A 26,409-nucleotide genomic window follows, 5' to 3' on the forward strand; every position below is an offset into this window, starting at 1 on the left:
GCATGTTATAGTGTGAGAGAATGGTAGCAATTGTCATCTGCCTCTAGAAATATCCCTCAAACAGAGTGTCCTTGGGTTATTCTGAGACTATTATCAATATCACCTTGCTTCCTTCTGCCAAGAACCTAACTTCATCCAGACCAAGAAAGAAAAAAAATTCTCAACCTTTGGGTGAAATGTGAGTACTTTCAGGAAATCTTGTAAAAAAAAAAATTACTGAACATATAATGGGGCTTTTAACTGCTCCCCAAACCATTTTTCATCTTCTTAAGGTTGGAGGTTCCAGGGTACTTTTAAAAATAGGTTTCACACCTACTGATCACTGAGAAGATTAAAGGCATAAATGGACAAGACTGGATGTCAGGACTGTTACCAAAGGCTTTATTCACACCACTACTGTTTTAGTGTCTGCTTTTCATTTCTGTGCATTCAAATGCTCACCAAGAAGATTTGAAATTTTCAGGATTAATCAACAGCAGAGCAGAAGATAGCATATTCTGAATATTCCATCATCAAGTGAGGGCTGGTTATAGAGCTGATTGCCCTCTGGCCTTAGGAAGTTATTTCACGTTTCTCTTCCCCAAATACAAAGTAGAGATAAAAGATAGCTTTGTGGGATAAAGCCTGACAACGGTGAATGAATGAAATTGTGTCTTTAAACGATTTGAAGTCAGGTGCAATTTAAGTTAAAAAAAAAATAGTACCTTCAACACATTGTGATCTTACATCAAAGCAAAGGGAATATAATCTGCTGCTTTTCCATCTGAAAAAATCCAATAGCAATCATGCTTATTAAATATTTGCACGTAGTTCTTTCTGTGATAAAATTTGTACTGTTATCCAGGAACTAATTATCTCAAATGAGAGACTGTATGTGAAAGTACTTTGTAAAGTGTAAAGTACTACACTTGTAATAATAATAGTAATAGGTATTAAGTGCTTACCTTGTACCAGGCAATATGTTCTAAAAGGGTTTATTTAAACCTCACAGCAACCTTGGGAGATACATGCTATCGTTGCCACTTTATAAGTGACAAACCTGAGAGACAGTGAATCACTTGCCTGTTCCACAAAGCAAGAAGCAGAAATCTGGGAAGCAGCTCCAGTCTGTCTGATATCCAAACCCAAGCACACTATACACACTATAGTATGTAAGGGATTGTTATGACAGTGATGACCTTTTTCCTATATTAGAATACAGTGCTTCTTCATGACTGACAATTACACCTCTGAAAATATAGATGCTGTTATACAACTGTTGAAACAGTTGAAACGTGGCGTGTTTTGTTCATACAATCCTTTTCCAAATTACTCTTCTTATGTGGTATTTACTTTTACAGAAAAGTAAATATTGTACCCTACAAGAAATTGCTTTTGTTCTTATTTTGTTCCTTATATGGTATAATAAGGGCTAAAAACACAAATCATCACATCATTACTTGTTAACTGTTATATTTTTAAATGTTTGATATTAACCTCATATGGCATCAGAACATATTGGTGACGGGGCACCATAATAAAATGCTATTATGTATTCAAATAAATATATAATTGCCAATTCTACATAGAATTTTCTAATCTGGAAGTTTCCTGGTATGAAAATAATGGTCCGATAAATAAAAGTTTTCACTAAATCATTTTACTTAAAAATGTATAAAAATCCTATTTTTCAAATATTCATCCTATCAGTTTTGTTATGATAGCAATAAACTCTACTTCACAATAAGAAAATCTATATCAAAGAAAAGCTATTCTAGGTGGTGAAACAAAACATTTTAATTTCTTCTAAAAGTTAAGTAGTTAAAAATTGGCTCAACCATTTAAGGATACTTCTAACTTTTAAAACATTTTATAAGAAAAATCAATTCCAAATACTCACTCACCACAATGTATATTTCAGAGTATTGCAATTAATTTTGGAACGTGGTATATGAAAGAGAAAAGGACTAAGAGTTCACAATATAAGCCTAGCTAGAATAATGGACTGTGATAATGGGGGTTTCATTACAATTCAGAGGAAATATTTCCTAATATCAAAATATTTTCTTCATTCTACTATTATAGTTCTGTGAAAAGTCTGGGAAAAGATGAGGAGCTATGTTTTGAAGAAACTTGGTGTGAACTTTGCTAACAATAATCCAAATAAGTTTTTAGATTACTCTTTCAAGAAATTGCAGTATTTCATGCAAAACGGTATCCACTTTACCACTAAGGTAATTTTTTACTCACCACGAAATGAAAATCTATATTCTGCTCTCCCTTGCATGTCTCTTTAAAACTTCAAACCAGAGGAATAAGTCACATTTTGGGACCGTTTTCTTTTTTAATCTTCTTCACTCTTCTATTCTGTTTCTAAAGGGATACTTAGTTTTAACTAGATTGCAATTTCATTTGAAAAGAATTGAACAGGTTTTCTAGAATGAGTTAAAGATTACCCATTGAGGGTATTTTTGGCAGCTACCTTTAAAGATGCAAGGATCCGTAAAAAATGGTATATCTAGATTTAATACAGATAATACTTGGTTCTTTGAGATAGAAATGATGTAATTGTGATATTGGCAGGAAAGATATGTAAGATGTGCTTTTCACTTCTAACATCTCTTTGGACAGTAGAGTTTTCTTTGTAGAATTGAGAATGCTAAATACATTAGTGAATTTTTTATACAATGACAGTAGAAACTTCTGCTGTTGTTTTTAATTCAAATGGTTAAGTATACACAATATTATTTCACATTACTTACGAGTGTGAAACTCAATGCATGTGGTAAAAAGTATTATCAGATCATTTCTCTGAAAAATCAAGGCGAAAGTATTAGACTCCTGGTTTTGTAAGCAGACACCTAAACAAATAGTTGAAGCAAGTTGGAGAAAAGCCAAAGGTGAAAACAAAAACTAATAACAACAAATAACAAATAATTAAGAAAAGAATATTCTGTTCTTTTTTGGCTTTTTCTTTTCATTGTATCTATGTGATGGATGCTAACTATTGTTATTTCAGTTAATTATCTCATAATATATGTAACTCATACCACTAAAAATTCACAATAAATAAAAATGTTTCCCTATGTGCCAAGCACTATGTCATTTTACAAAAGTTATTTAATTAATTCCTGATAATAACCACATGAGGTAGGTAGGTATCCATTTTACAAACGAGGAAAAAGAAGTTTAAAGGGCTAAATAACTTGTCCAAAATCACAGACTGAATTCTGTGAAAATCTTCAATGTAGTCTCAGCTATTCTTCATTGTTCAAGAGCTATGAAAATAATGAAAAACACAACTTTTTTATTCACACTGTCTAAAACCTATGGTAACAAAATACACATTGGGATTATGGTTCTACATGAAGAAACTTAGAAATAAAGAATTCTGGGATATGTTGAATATACATTTCCTATGTTCTAGGCACTGGGTCAGGTGTCCATAATACAATAGTGAAAGAGAACAGAATCCTTGCCCTCTGAATGAGCATAGTCTAAAAGAAGACAAACATTCTTAAAAATTTTTAATGTTTATTTTTGAGAGAAAGATAGAGAGACAGAACATGAGCAGGGGAGGGCTGTCAGCAGAGTCTGATGCGGGGCCTGACCCCGTGAACCACCACGAGATCGTGACCCAAGCCGAAGTCAGAGACTTAACCAACTGAGCCACCCAGGCACCCCCCAAAAAAGAAGACAAACATTTAAATGGTAATTGCAATAAAATAAGAGAAGTGCTATAAAATGATAATAACATCTAATCTTTTTTGAGCACCTACTGTGTGCCAATCATTGTTAACAAGCACCTTATCTATTTATTCCTCATAGCAATCTATGAGAGTTACTAAAGAGATACAGAGGTATATTTAAGATTTTTTGGAGCAGAAAAGAAAGCCCTTTCAGTCTACCTAGATAGGTCAGATGTTTGAGCTGAGTCCTATAGGATGTGTATGTCCCCAAGAAGCAGTGATGTATCAGTCAGCATAATGCAAATTGGTCACAGGAGCCCAAATCCCCCAAATCTTGTCAGTTTATAACAAAGACTCATACTTGCTCACAAAATTCATCAGGTTGGCTTGGGGACTCTTCATGTTTTCTCACTCTGGGACCTAGACTGACAGAGCTTTCACCATCTGGAGCATCACCAGTTGCGATAAGCAAGGAAAGGGGATGTCATGAATCATACACTGGCTCTCCGAGTCTCTACCTATAACACTGCTTTGTTTTCATTTGCCAGAGCAAGTCACATGGTCACACGTAGCTTTGATGGGGAACAGAAGTGGCATCCTACAATCTACCCGGGAGTAAGAAAACAGGAATACTGGGGAATAACCTTAATGCCTACCAAGGGGTGGAGAGGATAAGTAAACCAAAGATAAAGGACATATGCAAAGGAATGGGAGCAAAAGAGTGTTTGGGTACATGGTAGTTTTTATTATAAAAGCACAGGATGTACATAAGAGAAAAGCATGAGAAGGAGAGGAGAAGTCAGGTGAGCGCAAATCATGAAGACTCTCAACACATGTGGCAAGTTTAGACCTTATCTTTTAGACCATAGGAAGATATTGTAGGATTTTAAGCAGAGGTGAAATACTACTAAATTTTCATTCATGGAGAGCCTAGGAGGCTCAGTCAGTTAAACATCTGATTCTTGGTTTCTGCTCAAGTCATGACTTCATGGTTCATGAGTTCAAGCCCCTCATAGGCTCTACATTGACACTGTGGAGTCTGCTTGCAATTCTCCCCCACCCCCCTTTCTCTCTCCTGTTCCTCCCCTACTCTCAAAATAAATAAATAAACTTAAAAAATAAAGAAAAATTATAAGAGATTAGAAATGAGGGGACTGTATGAGTTTCCCAACTCTGTGTAACAAGTTACCATAGATTTAGCAGCTTAAAACAACACAATTTATTACCTCACAGTTTTGATAGGTCAGAAGCTGAGCTTAGCTGAGTCCTCGGCTTCCCAGCCTCACTAAATTGCAATCCAAGTGTCAGCAGAGTCAGCAGAGGCTCAACTGAGGAAAGATCCATTTCCAAGCTCCCTTATGTTGTTGGCAGACCCTTTTTTTAAAGAGTTCCTACATGATTGAATAAGCCCACATTTTTATAATTTTTCATGTGTGAAATAATTTAATGAGTATTGTGCAAGTTCTTAGCTTATACAATCTGAATTCTAATTCAGGAAAAAAATTAAAATCGAACGAATGTTAAGATGTAAATTGAGCCAAGAGCATTGCAGTCAGGGCTGAAATGCAGAGACATTTAATATCTGTCTCAGAAAGTGACAAGCTACCTGCTTCGATTGGCACTAACTAGAAATATCAGTCACATGTTCTTATTTTGAGCCATAAATGGGTATGAGTGACTAAAGGGAGAGAAAAACAAAGGTAATGTTCATTGACATCTATGTATCCATTACCCTGTTACACCTTTAGAGAACTTTTTTTTTTAAATAGTTTACTGTCAAGTTGGTTTCCATATAACACCCAGTGCTCATCCCAACAAGGGCCCTCCTCCATGCCCATCACCCCCCTTCCTCTCCCCCCTACCCCATCTGCCCTCAGTTTGTTCTCGGCATTCAAGAGTCTCTCATGGTTTGCCTCCCTCCCTCTCCCCCACTATTTTTACCCCTTCTTCTCCCCCATGGTCCTTCAATAAGTTCCTCCTAATCCATTTTAGAGAACTTCTTAATGCCTGCATCTTGACATGCAACAAAATGACTAATAAAGTTATTTTAGATTCTATGTCAACTACCATATACTTTAGCTGAAATAACAGCAACCAGCAATTGTCAGAGACCAGATTAGAATGGATGCAAAACACATTGTGAAGAGGTTGACTTCACTCCTTTAGGACCGACATGGACTGGTTAAGAAAGTTATGGAACAATCTTTAAGTGAAAATTCAATCTCTGGACTTATCTTTAACCCAAAAGTAGAAACCAGAGAGGAAAAACTCCCAAATTTTCACTACCTCTCAAAGACAAATTTCATGAGCCTCTGCTACCCAGAATATGCAGGGCTCTCAAAGACTCACTGTTCAAAGCATGTTTTGCACCCTGATCTTTGAAAAATGTCACATTATTTGAAGAAAAAAAAAGAAATTATTTCACAGGAAACAAATCTGCAGTTTCTCCCTAAAATCCTCCTTTGTATGTGAATGAAAACCTCCTGGGATTGCTGGGAACCCAAACAGCCCAGATACCACCTCAATGTGCTTGCTTTTTAGAATTCTGTGACATGCACGCTGCCTGCTGGGGATGTGAAAGGAGACAAGTCAGAGAAGATAATGAGGCAATTTCAGGTGTCTTCACATTCTGTGAAAGTGAACACTGGAAAGTGTTTATCACTATTATTTATATAGCATTGAAAGAAAAAAGATTTTGAAATTTGTTGTGGGTCTAGAACACTTGGCTAACACTCCATGGATAATAACCAAAAGATAATTGCATAGTAAAAATGCAGTATTTCACTCAAAGGGAAACACTGGGAAAAATAGGTATCATAAACTTTTGTGCCTTCCAAACTAGCTTTTTACATATAAAAATTAGCTCAAAAATATATTCTGAGGATTTTTTTAATCACAATCACAGTCCCTTACTGGTTGAAAAATAATAAATGAATATAGCACTTCTAGGGGAAAAAACCTTTATTTAGGAATTATTACCATACAATACAGTAAACTAAGTGTACAGTTCAGTTTTGCAGGTTTTAACATAGGTACGTACGCATGCAACACCACCATAATTCCTCACCATTCCTTTCCTTGTTCCTGATTTTAGAAGGAACATTAAGTATGATGTTAGCTCTAGATTTTTCACGGATAAGCCTTTTTCATGTTGAAGTAGGTCCTTTCTATTCCTAGTTTGCTGACAGCTTTTATCAGGAATGGGTGTTGGATTTTGTTCAATGCTGTTTATGTATCTAATGAAACAGACATATGACTTTCTTTTTTAGGTTAATATTACTGATTTTTATTGATTGATTTTCAAATGTTATAGCAATCTTATGCTCCTAGGATACACTCCATTGGTCACAATGTATGCTTTTTGTATATTGTTGAATTTGACTTGCTAAAATTTTGTTTAGGACTTTTGCCCATGTGTTAATGAGAGATATGTCTGTAGTTTTCTTCTCTTATTGGTATCCCAGTTAGTCTGCTCTCCTGTTAATTCTGGTCTTAATTCTCATGAATGGAAAAGTATTCTTTTCAATTCTCTGGAAGTATTCATGTAGTGTTGGTATTACTTCTTCCTTGAATGTTTAGGAGAATTCGCCATGAAGCCTCCTGGGCCTGGAATTTTCTTTGTGGAAATGTTTTTAACTACACTGAATATATATTCAATTTCTTTAATAGGTATAAGACTATTTGAGTAATCTATTCCTCCTGAGAGAGCTCCAGTACTTTGCATCATTCAAGGAATTGTTCCATTACATCTACGTTGTTAATCATATTGGCCTAATGTTTGTAATAGTTCTCTATCCTTTATTTATTTTTTAAGTTTATTTATCTATTTTGAGAGACACAGAGTGAGTGAGCTCACAGGAGAGGGGCAGAGAAAGAGGGAGAGAGAGATCATAACCTGAGCTGAAATCAAGAGTCAGACGCTTAACCAGACTGAACCACATAGGCGCCCCTTTATCCTTTACACAGCAGTAAGACCTATTGCGATTTCCTGTCTCGTTCCTGATATTGGCCATTTGTGTTTTCTCCCTTTTTTTTCTTGACCACTGTGGCTAGACAAGTTGATCACTTGTCTTTTTTTATGTTTACTTATTTTTGAGAGAGAGAGAGAGAGAGAGAGAGAGCATACAAGCAGGGGAGGGGCAGAGAGAGAGAGAAAGGGAGACCTAGAATCCGAAGAAGGCTCCAGGCTCTGAGCTGTCACCACAGAGCCCAACAGGGGCTCAGGGCTCGAATTCACAAACCGCAAGATCATGACCTGAGCGGAAGTCAAATACTTAACCCACTGAGCTGCTCAGGTGCCCCCAGAAGTAGATTGCTTTGTTTCCTTCAAAGAACCCACTATTGGTTTTCTTGACTTTCTGGGGTTTTTTTTTTCTATTTCATTTATCTCTACTCTTCTCTTTATTCTTCTCTTTTGTTTATTTTAGGTATCATCTGCTTTTTATTTCTCTAGTTTCCTAAGGTGGAAGCTGAGATAATTTATTTGAGACTTCTGTGCCACCAAGTACTACTTTGGCAGCAGTATCCTACACGCTTTGGTGTGTTGTGTTTTCCCTTTAATTCACTTCAAAATACTTTAACTTTTCTTTTGATTTCTTCTTTTTTCCATGGGTTACTTGGAATTTAGAACTGTGTTCTTTGGTTTCTAAATATTTGAGAATTTTCCAGAGACCTTTTATTATTGATGCCCGATTTAACTCCATAGTGACCAGAGATGATATGTTTTTATGTTTTCTGTTCTATACCCCAAGATATGGTCTATCTTGTTAAATGATCTGGTGCATATGAAAAGAATATGCATTCTTCTCATTCTGGATGGGGTTTTTTTTTTAATGTCAATTAGTTGAAGTTTGTTAATAGTATTGTTCAAGTCTTTTATGTCCTTGCTTATTTTCTGTCTAGTTGTTCCATTAGTCATTGAGAGAAAGGTTTTTAAATCTCTGAATATAATTGTGCTTTTGTCTACTCCTTGATGTTCCATCAGTTTGTGTTTCTTATATTTTGAATGTTGTTAGCTGTATAAATGTTTTGGATTGCTATGCCTCATGATAAACTGACTCTTTTATCATTACAAAATCGCATTCTTCATCCCAACTAATAGTCATTGTTCTGAAATCTACTTTGTTTGCTATTAATAACCACTCCAGCTTTTTTATAATATCATGAAATATCTTTTCCCATTGTTACTTCTGACTTATTTGTGTCTTTATATTTAAATTGTGTTTCTTGTAAGCAGCATTTTGCTGAGCTTGGCTTTTATCCAATCTGACAACCTATGCCTTATAATTAGGATGTTCAAACCACCCTATATTTAATGTAATGACATTTACTACCATCACTGATATAGTTAAGTTAAAGTCTATCATATTACTATTTTTTATATGGCCCATTTGTTCTTTTTGCTTTTTCCTCTTTTTCTACCTTCTTCTGAACTGAATAAAATAAATATATTTTTGCTGGGTATAGAATTCTAAACTGACAATTTTTCCCTCACTACTTGAAAGAGGTTGCTCCACTATTTTCTCACTTGCATTGTTTCAGATGAGAAATCTACTGTCCTCCTTATTTTTATTCCTGTTTGTAACATTATGTGGTAAGCAAAAACAAAACAAAACAAAACAAAACAAAAAAAAACACCCATGCTTGATTTATTTTTTTTAATGTTTATTTTTGAGAGAGAGAGAAAGAGAGAGAGAGAGTGCAAGTAGGGGAGGAGCAGAAAAAGGGGGAAACACAGAATCCAAAGTGGACTCCAGGCTCCAAACTGTCAGCACAGAGCCCATGTCTCACAGACATGAGATTATGACCTGAGCCGAAGTTGGACACTCAACCAACTGAGCCACCCAGGCAACCCACCCATGCTTGATTTAAATTATGATATTTAGGACTTTTGAGCTAATGAGATGCAAGTAATTTTTTTTTACTTTGTTGTGATGCTATAACTAAAGTGCCATGGGGGATTATATTTTATACGTGGGACATATATAGATAGAAGACAGAAAAGTGGACTAGTAGGCAGAAAAATGGCTCCTAAAGATGTCCATGTTCTAATTCACGAAACCTAAGTTAGGTTAGATGCAAAAGTTTATTAAAGTTGCAGATAGAATTAAGGCTGTTAATCGGATGACCTTAAAATAGGGAGATTATCCTGCATTATCAGTGTGGATCCAATCTAATCACAAGGGTTTTTAAAAGTGGAAGAGAGAGGGGTGCGTGGGTGGCTTAGTCAGCTAAGTGTCTGCTTTCAACTCAGTTCATGATCTTACAGTTCATGAGTTCTAGCCCCGTGTCGGGCTCTGTGATGACAGCTCAGAGCCTGAAGCCTACTTTGGATTTTGTGTCTCCCTCTCTCTCTGCCCCTCCCCTGCTCATGTTCTGTCTGTACCTCTCTCAAAATAAACATTTAAAAATAAATAAATAAAAGCGCAAGAGAGAGGCAGAAAAGTGTGAGAAAAAGAAATGTAACTGTGGAAACAGGATCACAGAGATGCCAGGTACTGGGTTTGAAGATGGAGGAGGGGGCCATGAGCCAAGGAATGTGAGTGGCCTCTAGACATTGAAAGAGATAAAGTAGCCAACTCTTTCCTAGAACTTCCAGAAAGGAATGAAGACCTTGGTGATACTTTGTTTTTAGCCCAATGACACCCATGTTAGACTTCTGACCTACAAAACTATAAGGTAGTAAATTTGGGTTGTTTTAAGTCTCTAAGTTTAAGGCATTTTGTTAGTAACTACAAGAAACTAATTCAATGTCTTTTTTCTTCTCTGACTGACTTTAAGATTTTCTTTTTATCATTGGTTTTGATAGCATCTTTACATGCCATACACATATTCCTATCTTTTCCCCAGAAAAGTCACTAATAGAAAATGCAATTAAAAATTGTGCCATTAAATAAAAAGCAATAGTTGAGAAAAAGAGGAGAAAATTTAGCAATGCATAGTAGAGTTAGTTACACAAAACATTTTCTATTGAAGGTAGATCTTTAAAAGACATTTCTGATTTCTTAGTTAACTGCAGACAATAGTTTTAGAATACTTATACATTATTACCAAAGTCCTAACATCTTAAAATAAAGGAAGAAAAAGAAGTATACATTAAAGCTGCCCCATGGTGGCGCAGTATTCACAAATCAATAATATAAATATTTCCTTACATACCACTGAAGGACATAACATAGGCTATTTTATCTTAAACTAGCCTAATAAATTCATTTCAAGAATAATGCTTTAATGACACTATCTATTAACCCAACTAAATTATATATTCTACCAGGATTACAGAATTACATTGGCTTTTTAAAGCTCCTTTATTCACTCGAAACACAGTGGACCGAAGAATTTCACCAAGAAACAATAAGCATTCCTAAATAAAGCCAATTCCTCATCCCACCCACAAATGCTAACAATGGTTGGAATCAGACAAATTCCCTGTTTGCTAACTAAAGCAACCCTGAGGATATTTTTAAGTAATTAATGGTTAAGGGCTTAGAGTGGGTATTCAGCTGTGTAGGTACAAAACAACTGAACTTTGGCCAAGTAAATTCACACTTTTAAGATAATTTTAGGTAATCTATGACCATGGAAAGAAAAACAAAACTTTCAGACTTTGAAAAAAAAATTATACAAGTCCTGGGCCACCGGGGTGGCTTAATTAGTTAAGGTTTGGGGTCAGGTCATGATCTCATAGTTTGTGGGATTGAGCCCTGTGTTAGGCTCTGCTTGGGAGTCTCTCTCTCCCTTTCTCTCTGCCCCTACCCACTCTTGCCCTCTCTCTTAAAATAAATAAATAAACTTTAAAAAATATACACAAGTCATTTGTGTTCATTTTCCAAAAATTAGAAGAAAAAGGTAAGAATATAAACCCATAACCTCGATGCCCAGGATAACTGCTTAACACATGGGGGTATCTCTGTTGATCTAGATGTTTTCTATTTGCCCCTCCAGTTCCTTCTCAATCCCACCACTCTGCTCTGTGCTTTAGGAGACTGATTTATATGGATGGCATCAAAGAACCTTTTGCAGAGTGTCTTCTACCTGAGCTCAGTGAATGAAGAATACTGGTAAAGAGTATGGGGAGGAGGGAAAGAGAGGCGAAGGCATTCATTTTCCAGCAACCACACTGTAGAGTTGCTATGGGAAGGCTACATGCCTTTAGGAAAAGTCACAAATCCTATCAAAGGCATTTCCTCATAGCTCTTGCTGCCTCACACTCCCTTCCTCCAGCCCCTTCAGGCAGATCTGCAAGTGGCAAGAACATCCTATCCTCCACACCCTTATCAGCTCCAGGTTCTGTACTATTCCCTGTTGTTTCTCTATATCCTGCCTACACCTTGTGAATAATCCTTATATTGAACTGTCCCCAATTACTCAAGTTGAATGTGCCATCTGTATCCTGCTCTACCTTGACTAAAACCTTTTCCTAGGTTTTAAGTATATATATAATTATATATATAATATTATGCTTATATATGCACATTCATGTTTTTACAAAATATCAGCATAATAGGCCAACTATTGTACAGCTATATCGAAATCTATACAAATCACTATTCAAAATTTTGATTGTTTCCATTTTTCTACTCTAAACAATGATGTAATAAATGTCCATTTATATACATATGTTTTTGCCCTCTTACCTATATTATTGTCAAAAGACACATTCTTAGCAGCAGTATATCTGGGACAAATGCTATGTGCATATTTAAGATTTCTTATATTGCCAAACAGCTTTTCAAAGAGGCCATAATCATATTCACTTCCCTGTGCAGTGTATAAGAATGCCCAAATACCCATTATCTCACCCACTCACTAACATTCTACCAAAACATTTTTGCAGAAAGAAAATCAACCTCTTCAGTTGTGCTGTATTCATACCACATAGTACATTGCACTGAAGTTATATCCAAAGCCACTAAGTTGATAGCTGGATAACAATTCAAACATCAGCTCTTAATTCCAGTTTCAGAAACTGTAACATAGAGCTTTCCGGTATCTCCTCCCTTTCCCACATGGCCACAGTAAGTACAGCCTTTTAACCTGTAAAATATAATGTGTAAAAATTTCCACTAATTCATTGCAAGTGGAAAAATTCATACATATAAGGCTGAAAAAACTAAGGCAAATTTAATAAAGTCCGTAATTTCTTTTACAGAGTCTAAAGGAAAATTATCACACATGGAAATTTAAACTAATCCCATAAAAATGAATTGAATCCTACCGTTGTGGAAGATACCAGAATTCAGTGCTATTGGGGATACAAGGATGGATGAATGTCCCTCTTCCCCACAGCTGCTATCTAATGCAGAAAACAGAAAGAGGCATGAACACTAAAGGTGGCTTAAAAAAAAGTGGAGCTGAAAAAAAATTAAGAATGGATTCTCTGAGGAAGAAAAATGAAAAGAAAAAAACTTTTAGCTAATCAAGAAAAAAAGAACAAATGTATGCACAAAGGAATAAAATGGAGGCTGTAATGATGGAAGACTTTCTTTACAAAATACTGTCTACAACTTTATGCTAAAATTTTAAAAAATACATATGAAATATAGAATTTTCTAAGAAAATAAAATGACAAGCTTTACTTGATCAGATCAATATCTATGGAAGAAACGGAAAATGTTATCAAAGAAGGCAGAACAGACTATCTATTAAGAGCACAGCCTTAAATTCCATTGTCCCATTGTCCTTCCGACTCTGGGTAACACCAACTCTCTACCTCCTCCAATTGTCTTCTGAGCCTTGCTGGAGAAAATCACAGTCAAGTAGATGGAAGCTACTATAGTTTTAAGGTCATCAATCTCAAATGGGCTCTCAGCACTGAAAAGAAACTACAGAATTATGTTTTTCTAGTTGTCTTACTTTTCTATTCTCCACATCTTTGTAACATAGATAAAATCTTCTCTATTCTTCTCAAACTTCTGAATACTGCCACACACACCCCCCTCCCCACTCAGCCTTGCAGAATCACTCAGCAGGCAATCTGAGGCAATCAGACTTCTGTTTTCATAGAGAAACAAAAGCCATCAAAAGGACCCCCTCAAATCCCTGCCACCAGAACAATAACACAAATCTATCTATATGTGAATCTTCTCTTCTTCCCTCCTATTTCAGAGGAAGAAGTAGCCTACCTCTTATGACTTCTCAAGTGCCTTACTCTGTCCTATATCTTCAAACTGTCTCATTCTACTGGCTTTTTTTTCCATCAGTCTTCCAACATCTTCCCTCCCACGTGTTCTCTCCCTTTCCGCTCCCCTTCATTTCAAAACCAGCTATATTCTGGTATTCGTCCCAACAGACTTCCCCTTGTCAAATTCATCATTGACCTCCATGTTGTTGAATCCAATCAACACCTTTCAGTTCTTCACCTGCTTGTCCCCGAGACAATATTCGATACTGTTGTCCATACCTTCTCACCTTCTGCCTCATTAACAGGGTTTTTATTTTCTTCTTAGCTCATATCTCTACAGATTGGATTTCCAACATGTAATACAATTTGTAATGATGTATTGGTGCACTTTTTTAACCAGTTAGCACAAGGTAAAAAAAGTTCAAATCTGCCAAAGTAAGTCTCCGTCCCACCTCTACACCCCAGTCCCCCAGTTTCCTTACCCAAAGGTCATGTCTGTAGCACTGTGTAAGCCTGGAGCTGCAGAGTACTATCTTTCCCACCATAAAACCTCTGCTTGCCATAAAGTGAAGCCTCACAGAAGTGGCAGGGTTGACAGATGGAGAGAGGCAGGCTCCTGATGCACTGTTTGAATATATGGGCCTAATTGACTCAATTTCTGGACTTTTCTAGTAATAAGGAAGAATAAATTTCCTTTTTTTTTTTTCAAAGTTGCCTTGAATTGCATTTCTGTTCATTTGCAGCTGAGGCAGTCCTGCCCCATGCTGAGGGAATTAGTTTCAGAAATTTCTTGAACACAAAATCAATAGGGTTTCATGATCAACTGGATGTGGAAAGTCAAGTTTTCCAAGTATAACGATAGGCCTGGAGAGGGTTGGATAGAGTCATCAGCCCAAGTCTGACAAAAAGGAGTTAACATTTCACAAACTTGCCACAGGGTGAAGATCAGAAACAAATTAAGGGACGCAAAGCTAGTTAGTCATTGAGGCGGATGTTCAAAAGTAAGCCAAAGTCTAGGAATCAGGCAGTAAAAATCCACAAACTCTTGGTCTTGAGTAAGCCTCAGATTGGCAGCTCGATCAGTTTAGCCAAGGGAATCCAAGATATCAATTGCCAAGAAAAATTCAAGGTTCTGGAAATAAAGAGATCAAAGTTATACTGTATTGGTGTAGGGATAACTAGATCTTGATAAGCAAGACAAGGAAATGCCCACGTGAAATGGAAAATAGGGAAAGAAAGTGGGTTAGATGGAACAAGAATAATACTCGCAACAAAAGCTGTAACATTACCATAGAAGAACAAGGACAGTTTGTTCTCTGGTTTCTTTGGCAGTTACTATTGAGAGAAGGTGGCTCCGGCACAAAGGACAGTATAAAAAGTAGTTGTTGTTACTAATGTTAGCTGACTGTGATATAATCTATCTCATCAAGGCTGGGCTAAGGATAGGAAAACTAGATATACTGAGGTATTCTTACATAAAAGCTTAAAAGAGAAAGCATAGAGAGATCAAAGAAAACAGAGCATGCATATTCCGAAAAATAAAGTAAAGATAAAGCAGGAAGGAGACAGGGAAATTCAAATGACTGCAGGCAAAATCTGTTTTCCTCTGGGGATGCAGAAGGACAAAGTCAAGTAAAAACACTGACATTAGAGGCCTAAGAAGTTATGCTCAGTGTGGATATCTTTTTATATTAAAAGTGGGTAATTCTGATCTTATAAGAACTCATTGCACTGGTGGGGTAGTATCTCTGGCTCAGTATTGGCTCTGAAACTTCCTTTCCTGTCTGTACACACTCAGGATGGAACTGAAGGGTTTACCTGAAATGACAAAAAGCTGACTGTTCTGTATTGCTGAGTTCCCCCAAACCTGCCAATCACTCATAAGGGACAGCATGACCCAAAGCCAAGAAATATAGGAACTGTCTGTTATTCACTGTGTGTTTACTTAGACAATAGAGACCGTGTTAAACTGGTCAATTAAAAAATATTTTATAATGGGACGCCTGGGTGGCTCAGTTGGTTAAGCAGCCGACTTCAGCTCAGATCATGATCTCATAGTTTGTGAGTCTGAGCCCCACGTCAGGCTCTGTGCTGGCAGCTCAAAGCCTGGAGCCTGCTTTGGATTCTGTGTGTGTGTGTGTGTGTGTGTGTGTGTGTGTGTGTGTGTCTGCCCCTCCCTTGCTCATGCTCTGTCTCTGTCTGTCTCTCTCTTTCTCAAAAATAAAATAAACATTAATATTTTTAAAAAAAGAAAACATTTTATAAGACTTTGGGGATATAAATCAGTGGTAGAAAAAGGTTTTTCCTGAGGGTGAGGTCCTAAAACTACCTTGGGAGCCAGCACAAGACTGCTTGCTCATGACCCTCCACACTCTCATGCACTTCTCTCAACCCATCCCAAGTAAGTATAAAAACAACCAGACGTAACATGGACAATCCAAAGAGTTAGTTTATTTCTATGGGTTTTAATTAAATAATAAGAGTTTGACAAATGAATAAAGATCAACATGTTCTCTACTCCAATTAAAATACTCAAACCATTAGGACAAAAAGTGTAAAGCTATATCATAAAACAATCATTTTCCTTTCATGTAGTTAAGAGGCAGCCCTGGGAACTTCCACTTCCAAGAAGGTGAAGCGGAAATAATTATCCCTATTTCTTCCACTAACTGCAACTGAAAACATATAAAACAAACATAAGAAGATTCTGTGAGGTGGGAAAGAAAGGCAGACTGGTTAAAGGACTTAGGATCTGAGGAACAACATGATGGTCTGTTAGTTCCTTGGGGTTTTGTTTCTTTTGTTTTTGTTTGTCTCCTATATCTCAGATTTGGAGCTCAAGAAACTAGCCACCCATAATCACCAATGGGTGAAGACCAAAAAAGTCCCTACAGAAACCTGCCCTCTCCAGCCAAAGGACCAGGAAAGAGACAGTCTAACAAGACAGAGAAGTTCTAGACACTAACTACTCTACTCCAGGCAAATACCACAGAAAAGGCTGTGGTCCCATGCCAGAGAACTATGCTGAGTTTAAAAAATCAATCCAAAAAATTACATACTGTATGATTTCATTTATATAACATTCTTGAAATGATAGCTCACTCACAAGTTTGACAAGGCGCCCTATTATCAGAAGGTCCTAGTTCCTCACCATGTGCACCCCTCCACAGGGCTGCTTGGGTGTCTTCATGGCACAGTAGCCAGCCAGCCTCTCCCAGGGTGAGTGATCCAAGAGACAGCAAGGCAGAAGCCACAACGTTTTCTTATGACCCAGCCTCGGAAGTCACACTCCATCATTTAGATAATACCCTACTGGCTGCGCAGCTCAGTCATACTGAGTGTGAGAGACGACTATGCAAAGATGTGATTCCCAGGAGGTGAGAACACTGGGGGCCATCTTGGAAGCTGGCTACCACATAATAGAAAATACCAGAGTACAAAGCAAGTATCCTTAGCAAGAAATGTGCATATTGCAACAACCACTGCTGTCAACTCAGTGGTCGAAGAGAGACAGCACAGCACGTGTGATAAGTGCACACTTTAGCTGAGAAAGAGACATTCCATCTTCTCTTCATTGGCATCCTTTTTGATTTTTGGAATCTGATGATCAGTCTGATCACTTGAATGGGAGAATTAATGTTGAAGCATCCACAGTTTAATTTTAGATTACTATAATTAACGGTGGGTTATGAAGAGAACTAAGAAAGCATTTTTTTCTGCTGTTCACAAAAGTGTTCGGATTTTCAAGTTTCAAATAAGTTTTGTCACAAACTTTCAATGTGCTTTTTAGAAGGGATATTAGGAAATGTGACATTGTCTAGTATAATCATTGTAACACTACAGCACAACCGGTACAGATTTCTCCTTAAATGGATGGTTTTATTATTACAAGAAACAAACATAAAGTAAAAAGGGTATAGAGGAGTGTTCAGGTTCAAGTGCTGGATCTACAGATTTAAAGAGTAAGAAAATAAGAATATCATTCACTGTAATAATAAGTAATCTTAGACTTTATTAAACTACTTTATTTTTTAAGATTTATATTTTTTAGGTAATCTCTACACATAACGTGGCACTCCAACTCACAATCAGCAGGCTCCAGTCAGGCACTCCTGAACTATTTTTTAAAATTTTATAATGCTTATTTAGTTTTAAGAGAGAGAGAGTGAGCAGGAAAGGGGCAGAGAGAGAGGGAGACAAGAATTTGAAGTAGGCTCCAGGCTCTGAACTGTCAGCACAGAGCCCAACGTGGGGCTCTAACTCACAAACTGTGAGATCATGACCTGAACCTAAGCTGAAGTTGGTTGCTTAACTGACTGAGCCACCCAGGCGTCGCACCCCTAAACTATTTTTAAAAAGAAAAAGTTATGCCCAAGACCTAGTAATAAATGTTTTCTTTAAATATTATTTTAACAAATGTGCAAAACCCAAATAAACTAATATTTCAATTCTAATAATATACATACAAATGAAAGCTTTAAAGCTTCCAAGTTTAAAAATTCATTTGGAAACAATTCAAATACGTCAAAGAAGGAAAAAAATAGACAGCTATCTGCCTGTGATGACAAAAGGGTGCCCAGATTAGACATTATTCCTGGGCATGTCTGCGAGGCTGTTTCCAAGTGAGATTAGCATTACTGGTGAATTCAGAAAAGTAGGTTGCCCTCTCCAATGTGGGTGAGCGTCACCCACTACTTTGAGGGTGTAAATAGAGCAAAATGGAGGAGGAAAGAGTAATTTGCCCCTTCTTATTTCCTGCCTGCCTGCTGAGCCAGAACATAGTCTTCTCCTGCCCTTGGGACGGGATTTATCCATCTGCTCCCCTGCTTCTCAGGTCCTCTGCATCTAGACTGGGACTGAGACAGTTGGGGCCTATCAGAACAAGCCTCAAGGGAAACACATAAGGCACTTGGGGAGCTTTCCATTCACTGTTATTGTTAAATGACTTCTCTCACAGAATACAATCCTATGCAGCCCTATAACAAGGGAGACTTCTCTATATAAGTATGGTCTTCTTGCTATTGCTGGGGGCCAAGTTAAAGTACTTTCTGTCAGTGCTGTGTCTCCATTCGAGCTGTAGCCCCAATAAAGCCTCGCCTGTCCTTTTGACTTTTGGGTCCAGCCTGGTAGTTCAGGTAACAGGATTCCGCCATCAGTTTTCCTGGATCTCCAGTTTGCAGACGGCGGATCGCTGGACTTCTCAGCTTCCACGACCAAGTGAGCCAATTACTTATACTAAGTCTCTTCCTGTATAAATCTTATTGGTTCTGTTTTCAGAAGAACCTTGACAGTCATATCAAAATATGCAAAAGAGAAAGTCATTCACAGTGCCAAAAAAAAAAATGCTTCTAGAATTGTAAAGTATTATGTGTTCAACTATTTATAGTAAATCAACCAACAGATTTAAACAGTACCTTTAGTTTTATAAAATCATATTAAATCTTACAGTATTGCAGAAAATTTAGAAACTTTAGTCTTTAAAATGTCTGCTATAGATTTTGTTGATAACACAAATAGAGTATACATGACTTGAAAATTGAGATTCAGAATAATTTATCAGTAAATTATTAGTAAACTCAAAGTAATGCTATATCCTGGGTGAAGTGTCAGAGTCATGACATCCTTAAAAATGTAAAGGAGGTAGGGTGTGGTCCTCATCATATCTCTTAAATGTATAGATCCAGTATCAGCAAAAATCATACTGAGCATGGCAGAACAGTGGACTGCTATAAACTGCACCAAGTGATAGCTCCAATCACAGCTGCTATGCTGTGAGTTTGATGTGTGCTATGTTTAATGGAACAGACTGACAAACTCTGGTATGTTCCATTAATCTGGAAAATGTAGTCTTTTAAATCCTTACCAAGGAAAAAGGAGCAGAAGCAATTCACATTCACTTGCACAAGACATCAAAACACATTCAAGGTCTTGGCCCAGGGTTCTATTGGGTATGTATTCATTTTCCTGCTCTCTGTTACAATATAGTCCAAGGGAATTTGATTGTCTGGACATTTCATAGAATATTATGCTGGTTACTTATATCAAGGTATCTTACTAATCAACCCAGGAAATTAGGGGGATGGGGTGAGGGGGGCAAGTACTCTAAATGCTCTCATAAGAAACATGTGCATTTAGTGGAAGAAGCACATTCAAGCACCTGCCCCATTAGTGAAGAGACTGGATAGGGGTTCAGGCTAAGATGTACTATCTAAGGTAAAGGACGATTTATTACAAATTGAATCTCCTACTACTAAGAAAGACACAACGAATAGTAGCCATCTTCAGATTCTGGAGACAGTATACACATTTGGGAATCCAATCCATTGCCCAGATGACGCAAGATACTGCCAGTAAGAATAAGAGAGCAGTCTGCAACAGACTTAGTCTATGCTACAAGCAGCCCTGGCATATAGGTTACAATCCAGCAAATACTGTGTGCTAGAGGTGTCTCTGGTAGATAAGGATGCTCTGCAGTTTCTGTAAAGTCTCACATAGGAGACCTGGACTGCAGACCTCCAGTGTTCTGGAACAACAGAAAATTATGTATCATTTGAAAAGCAGCTTCTGACTTGCAATTAGGCATTAGCAGAGACTGAGCACCTGACCATGGGACAGCAAGTGACTATGTGACCAGAGCTATTCATCAAGAATTGTAGGGGCGCCTCAGTGACTTAGCCGGTTAAGCGTCCAACTTTGGCTCAGGTCATGATCTCACGGTTTGTGAGTTTGAGCCCTGTGTCAGGCTCCGTGCTGACAGCTCCAGGCTCTGTGCTAACAGGCTCCAGGCTGTGTGTCTCCTTCTCTGTCTGCCCCTCCCCTGCTCATGCTCTGTTTCTCAAAAATAAATAGAGAGAGAGAGAAATAAATAAGAACTGCATACAGTAGTACACAAATTGGGGGAGGGGAGACAGAAAGGAATGAGCAGATGCAAAGGGCACAGATAAATGACACAAACATGTTGCCCATTCACCTGCTTCTTTTGCACCACCATTTCTCCCTCAGCTCACACCTGTGGTCTAGGAGACGTTCCCTCCCGTTAGCTGACAGGAAGAAAAAATTGAGGCCTGGTTCACAAGTAAGATGGTTAAGTATGTTGGTGCAAACCAAAAATACATCTGGAAACAATTTTTTAGAAGCCTTTTACTGTAAAATGTGAAGACATAAAAATCCTACACAACTAATGTATAACCCAAGAAATTATCTTCAGGCAAATACCACCCTAGTCAAGAAGTAGACTCTTGCCAGCAGCTCTAGAAGCTGCTTCCCTGTGTTCCATCCTAGTCTCAACCCTTCTTTTCACATAAATAACCACCATCTGCCTCTTACAACAATCACTTCCTTGCTTTGTAAAAATCATTTAGTCACCCAAACGTACATCCCATCACACTATCAGCTAGTCTTGTCTGGTTTTAAAAAAATTTATAGAGATGCCGGGTTAAGTGTCTGACTCTTGATTTTGGCTCAGGTCATGATCTCCACTCTGGGCATGAAGCCTGCTTAAGATTCTCTCCCTGTCGGGGCGCCTGACTTGGGCTCAGGTCATGATCTCAGGGTTTGTGAGTTCGAGCCCCATATCAGGGTTGCTGCTGTCAGCCCGTCAGCATGGAGCCTGCTCCGGATCCTCTATCTTCCTATTTCTCTGCTCCACTCCTGCTCATGCACACACATGAAAATAAATAAATAAGTAAATAAACATTAAAAAAAAAAGATTCTCTCCTTCTCCCCTTCTCTGTTTACACACACATGCACATGTGCTCTCTCTCTAAAATAAAGAAAAAAAGAAAGAAAAGAACTTATATAACTTTTAAGTATCTCCTATTCTGTAAGTTCTTCTTTTTTTCTTTAATGTTTACTTATTATTTTGAGAGAGAGAGAGACAGTACAGGCAGGGGAGGGGCAGAGAGAGGGAGACAGAATCCAAAGCAGGCTCCAGGCTCTGAGCTGTCACATAGAGCCTGACAAGGGGCTCAAACCCATGGACTGGGAACGGGGAGATCATGACCTGTACAAAAGTCAGACGCTTAACTGACTGCACCACCCAGTCGCCTCCTACCCTATAAGTTTTTCTATTCCTTTCATTTCCTTACAGTTTTTTCAGTTGAAGAACTTGGGTCATTTGACCTGTAGAGTTTCCCACAGACAGGATTTTGCTGACTGCATATTCTTAGTACAATTCAAGATTTTCTTCTGTCCTCTGAATTTCTGCAAATTGTCTGCTGGATCCAAAGAACGGATGGGACTCCGGTTCAAAACTATAAGAGGCATATAATTCTAATTACCTCTTTATTTGGTGAGCTTAGCGGCCACTGATGTTTAGTGCTCATAGCCATTCATTAGAAATTGCCAAATAGTGATATGCAAATTCTATCATTTTATTTGTTGGATTACCTTTATAATAACACACTTGCCCTCATCTACTCTTTTATCACCAAGTGGTGCAATTCATATAGGGAAGGCAGGACAAACGTTGGGTTCCTTCCCTTTATCTACCAGTTTCGAAGATGATGAATTATTTCTTTACCATTCTCCAAAGGTTACACACACACACACACACACACACACACACACACACAGTCATTATGAACTTTGCAACTTAAAATTTTTGATGGGCTTGAATCCATTGTAATTATTGCCATTACTGAGCTCAAATCGTCCCATCTTTGACCATTAGAAGTCTTTTAAAGTTGGCCCCTGAATCACGTGACATGACGCTAGCAGTATTTTATTTCTTTCTATATTGTAATATAGGGTATTATAGGCTTGTTTTATTCATTTCTTGTCCAATTCCTAGATTTGACCATTTCTCTAAGAAACTCTGGTTTCTGTTTATGAAAATTGTAATGAGAATTATAGATTGTGCCACAATCTGGGCACAGGATGCTGTTACTAGGTTGGTCACTGTTTTTAGGCCTATTCAGCAGACAGAAATAAGAAATCTATGTAAAGTATTTGTTGAATCCAGAATGAGAGCTCCAGTTCCAACTCAAGCTTTTATGCAACTTCTTTTCCATTATCTCTTTATGTCCTTTCTTCCATATAAGAATTCTGATTCTCAAGAATTCCTATAATTATTCATTTTATCTCCTACTACACACACAGTAGTCTCAGAATAATACTAGTATTATTACCAATATGGTTACTAAAAACATTTAAAAAAATTCATAACCTTTTCTGTTCTTAAGATAGTTGTGCTCCATTTACTTTGTCAGACCATCACATGCCACACCCTCTTACCCAGTGGCATGCTGGAGCCAGCTCACACCAGCTCAGGATAGCAAATTGTTAAATATTCAGAAACTTTGCAAGCTGGTTTTTAAACACATTCATTATTAAAATTAAGTTATATAAATTTATAATCAAGTATTAAAAGCAAAGGTAGAAAATACTCAAAACTTGGGAGGAGCCAAGATGGCGGAAGAGCATGGAAGTATTTTTTGTGTTCCCCTTCCATGAAATGCAGCCAGATCAACACTAAACCATCCTGCACACCTAAAAAACGGATTTGAGGAGTAACACAACAAAATGCACAACCTGAACCACAGAACTCAACAGGTACGTGGCACAGAGAGGTGAACTGGGGGAGAGAGAAGCTGCAGAGAGGGCAGGGAGCTCTTTTTGCTTGCAGAGAGAGGACAGAGATTGGGGGTGAAGGGGAGAGTACGGGAAAAGCAACCCTCCCAAAAGCAGCTGGAGAGAGAGTGGAAAAGTGGTAACAGCCTAGGGACTGAACTCAAAAGGGAGAAAGGAGAAAGGAGAGGGTTTAAATTCCATTAAGACTCTATAAACAGGGGGAGCTCAGGGTCTGAGGCTCCACAGCTTGATAACTGGTGTGATACCTGATGCTCTGGTGAGAAGGTGAATCCCCAGGAGGAGAGTGAAGTCCAGGAGTCCTTGGGTCACTCGGAGAGAGGTGGTTCCCCTGCTGGGAGGCACTGGTAGAGGCTGTTTGGCTTCCCCCAAAGGCAAAGGTCCCAGGGGACCCTGGAGAACAACCACATTCACTGGTGCTGGAACAAGGTCGTTAAGGGTGCACCCTGGTGCCAGATGTGTGTTGTGATTTTCCATAATCCCTGAAATGCCACTGCTACACGATCGCGTTAACTTTTTCTAGGGTGGGCTGGCACCCAGCCGCAGTCTCTGGGCATTGGCAGCAGCATGGTCCAGCGAACGTTCCTGGCTGCGGCGGGCACCCGACCATTGCTCGGTGAGACTCTCCTGCAGAGGGGCAAAACGGTTCAAAGCCGCGGTTCCTCAGAAGTGAGGCGTGAGGAAAACAGCCGCATCTGAGATAAAACTGAGGAGGGAGGTGCCGCCTAGCAGTCTGACGGTTAGTCACGGACAGTGTAAAAGTGAGGAGCGGATGGAAGCCAGAGACAAAGGACGCGCGCACGATTGCTGATCAGGAAGAAGGGTTCCAATACTACAGCTGGGTAGGTGGGTGACGCCATTTTCATCCCTCCCGCGCATGTGCATACACACACCTACAAGCGCCACAACATGTCCCAGTAAGCTAAGCAGCGCCGTCTAGTGGAGAACAGAGCCATTACACTAAGCCCCGCACAACTAGGCCAATCTCCGTTTTCAGAAACACAAGTCTATCGGCTTGCTGAGTTTACAGACGATAAAGTGCTTCAGAGTTTGACTTCTAAGGGAAAATGATGTAATTTCAACCACATTCAGTCTGTTCACTGGTTCATCTGTTCAATTTTCTTTCTTTTTCTTTTTTCTTTCTTTTTCTTGAATACAGAAAAAGAAAAATATTTTTATTTTCAATTTTTATTAAAAATATTTTTCTCTAAATTTTTTCTACTATATTTTTTACTATTTTGTAAATTTTTCAAATTCTAGTTTACTTCCGTCATTCCATTTTATTCTATTTCATTGTATTTATTTTTTCAAATTTTTAAACATTTTCCTTTTTTTTTTCTTTTTCCCCTTTTTTCTCTACTCTGTCAAGCTCCTTTCAATATGCAAACCAAAATGCACTTAGGATCTAGCATCTTTTATTTGATTTTTGTGTATGTGTTCTTTTTAATTTTTTTACCTCATTAATTCCTTTTCTTCCTTCAAAATGATGAAATGAGGGAATTCACCCCAAAAGAAAGAGCAGGAAGAAATGACAACCAGAGACTTAACCACCACCGATACAAGCAAGATGTCTGAACCAGAATTTAGAATCACAATAATAAGAATACTAGCTGGGGTCGAAAATAGATTAGAATCCCTTTCTGCAGAGATAAAAGAAGTAAAAGCTAGTCAGGATGAAACAAAAAGTGCTATAACTGAGCTGCAATCTCAAATGGATGCCACGGAACTGAGCTGCAATCTCAAATGGATGCCACGGTGGCAAATACAGAGGCAGAGCAGCAAATTAGCAATACACAGTACAAACTTATGGAGAATAATGAAGTAGAAAAAAAGGGAGACTAAAGCAAAAGAGCACAATTTAAGAATTAGAGAAATCAGTGACTCATTAAAAAGGAAAAACATTAGAATCATAGGGGTCCCAAAAGATGAAGAGAGAGGAAAAGGAGAAGGATTATGTGAGCAAATCCTAGCAGAAACCTTTCCTAACCTGGGGAAAGATACAGACATCAAAATCCAGGAAGCACAGAGGACTCCCATTAGATTCAACAAAAACTGACCATCAACAAGGCATATCATAGTCAAATTCACAAAATACTCAGGCAAGGAAAGAATCATGAAGGCAGCAAGGGGAAAAAAATGTCCCTAACCTACAAGGGAAGATAGATCAGATTTGCAGCAGAGCTATCCACAGAAACTTGGCAGGCCAGAAAGGAGTTGCAGGATATATTCAATGTGCTGAATCGGAAAAATATGCAGCCTTTATTCAGCAAGGCTGTCATTCAAAATAGGAGAGATTAAAAGTTTCCCAGACAAACAAAAATTAAAGGAGTTCGTGACCACTAAACCAGCCCTGAAAGAAATTTTAAGGGGGACTCTCTGAGGGGAAAAAAAACAAAAAATACATACATACATACATACCAAAGATGAGAAAAGACAATAAATAAATAAATAAATAGAGAAATAAATAAATAAACACCAAAGGCAACAAAGACTAGAAAGGACCTGAGAACACCACCAGAAACTCCAACTCTACAGCCAACATAATGGCAATAGATTCATATCTTTCAGTACTCACTCTAAACGTTAATGGACTAAGTGCTCCAATCAAAAGACATAGGTTAACAGAATGGATAAGAAAACAAGATTCATCTAAATGCTGTTTACAAGAGACTCATTTTAGACCTAAAGACACCTTCAGATTGTAAATAAGGGGATGGAGAACCATCTATCATGCTAATANAAAGAAATTTTAAGGGGGACTCTCTGAGGGGAAAAAAAACAAAAAATACATACATACATACATACCAAAGATGAGAAAAGACAATAAATAAATAAATAAATAGAGAAATAAATAAATAAACACCAAAGGCAACAAAGACTAGAAAGGACCTGAGAACACCACCAGAAACTCCAACTCTACAGCCAACATAATGGCAATAGATTCATATCTTTCAGTACTCACTCTAAACGTTAATGGACTAAGTGCTCCAATCAAAAGACATAGGTTAACAGAATGGATAAGAAAACAAG

General features: G+C 37.9%; 1 long non-coding RNA gene across 1 annotated transcript in view; it reads right to left on the reverse strand.

The window, feature by feature from the left end:
* Window positions 1-24,238, reverse strand: part of LOC144235638 (uncharacterized) — a 116,851-nt gene extending 92,613 nt beyond the window's left edge. The window contains exon 1 of the long non-coding RNA XR_013336275.1: window positions 23,628-24,238. This is a non-coding gene — a long non-coding RNA (uncharacterized LOC144235638). The remainder of the gene's footprint in view (window positions 1-23,627) is intronic.
* Window positions 24,239-26,409: the final 2,171 nt, after the last annotated feature.

This window comes from Crocuta crocuta, unplaced genomic scaffold, assembly GCF_008692635.1.
Source record: "Crocuta crocuta isolate KB4526 unplaced genomic scaffold, BGI_CrCroc_1.0 scaffold65, whole genome shotgun sequence".
NCBI lineage: Eukaryota > Metazoa > Chordata > Mammalia > Carnivora > Hyaenidae > Crocuta > Crocuta crocuta.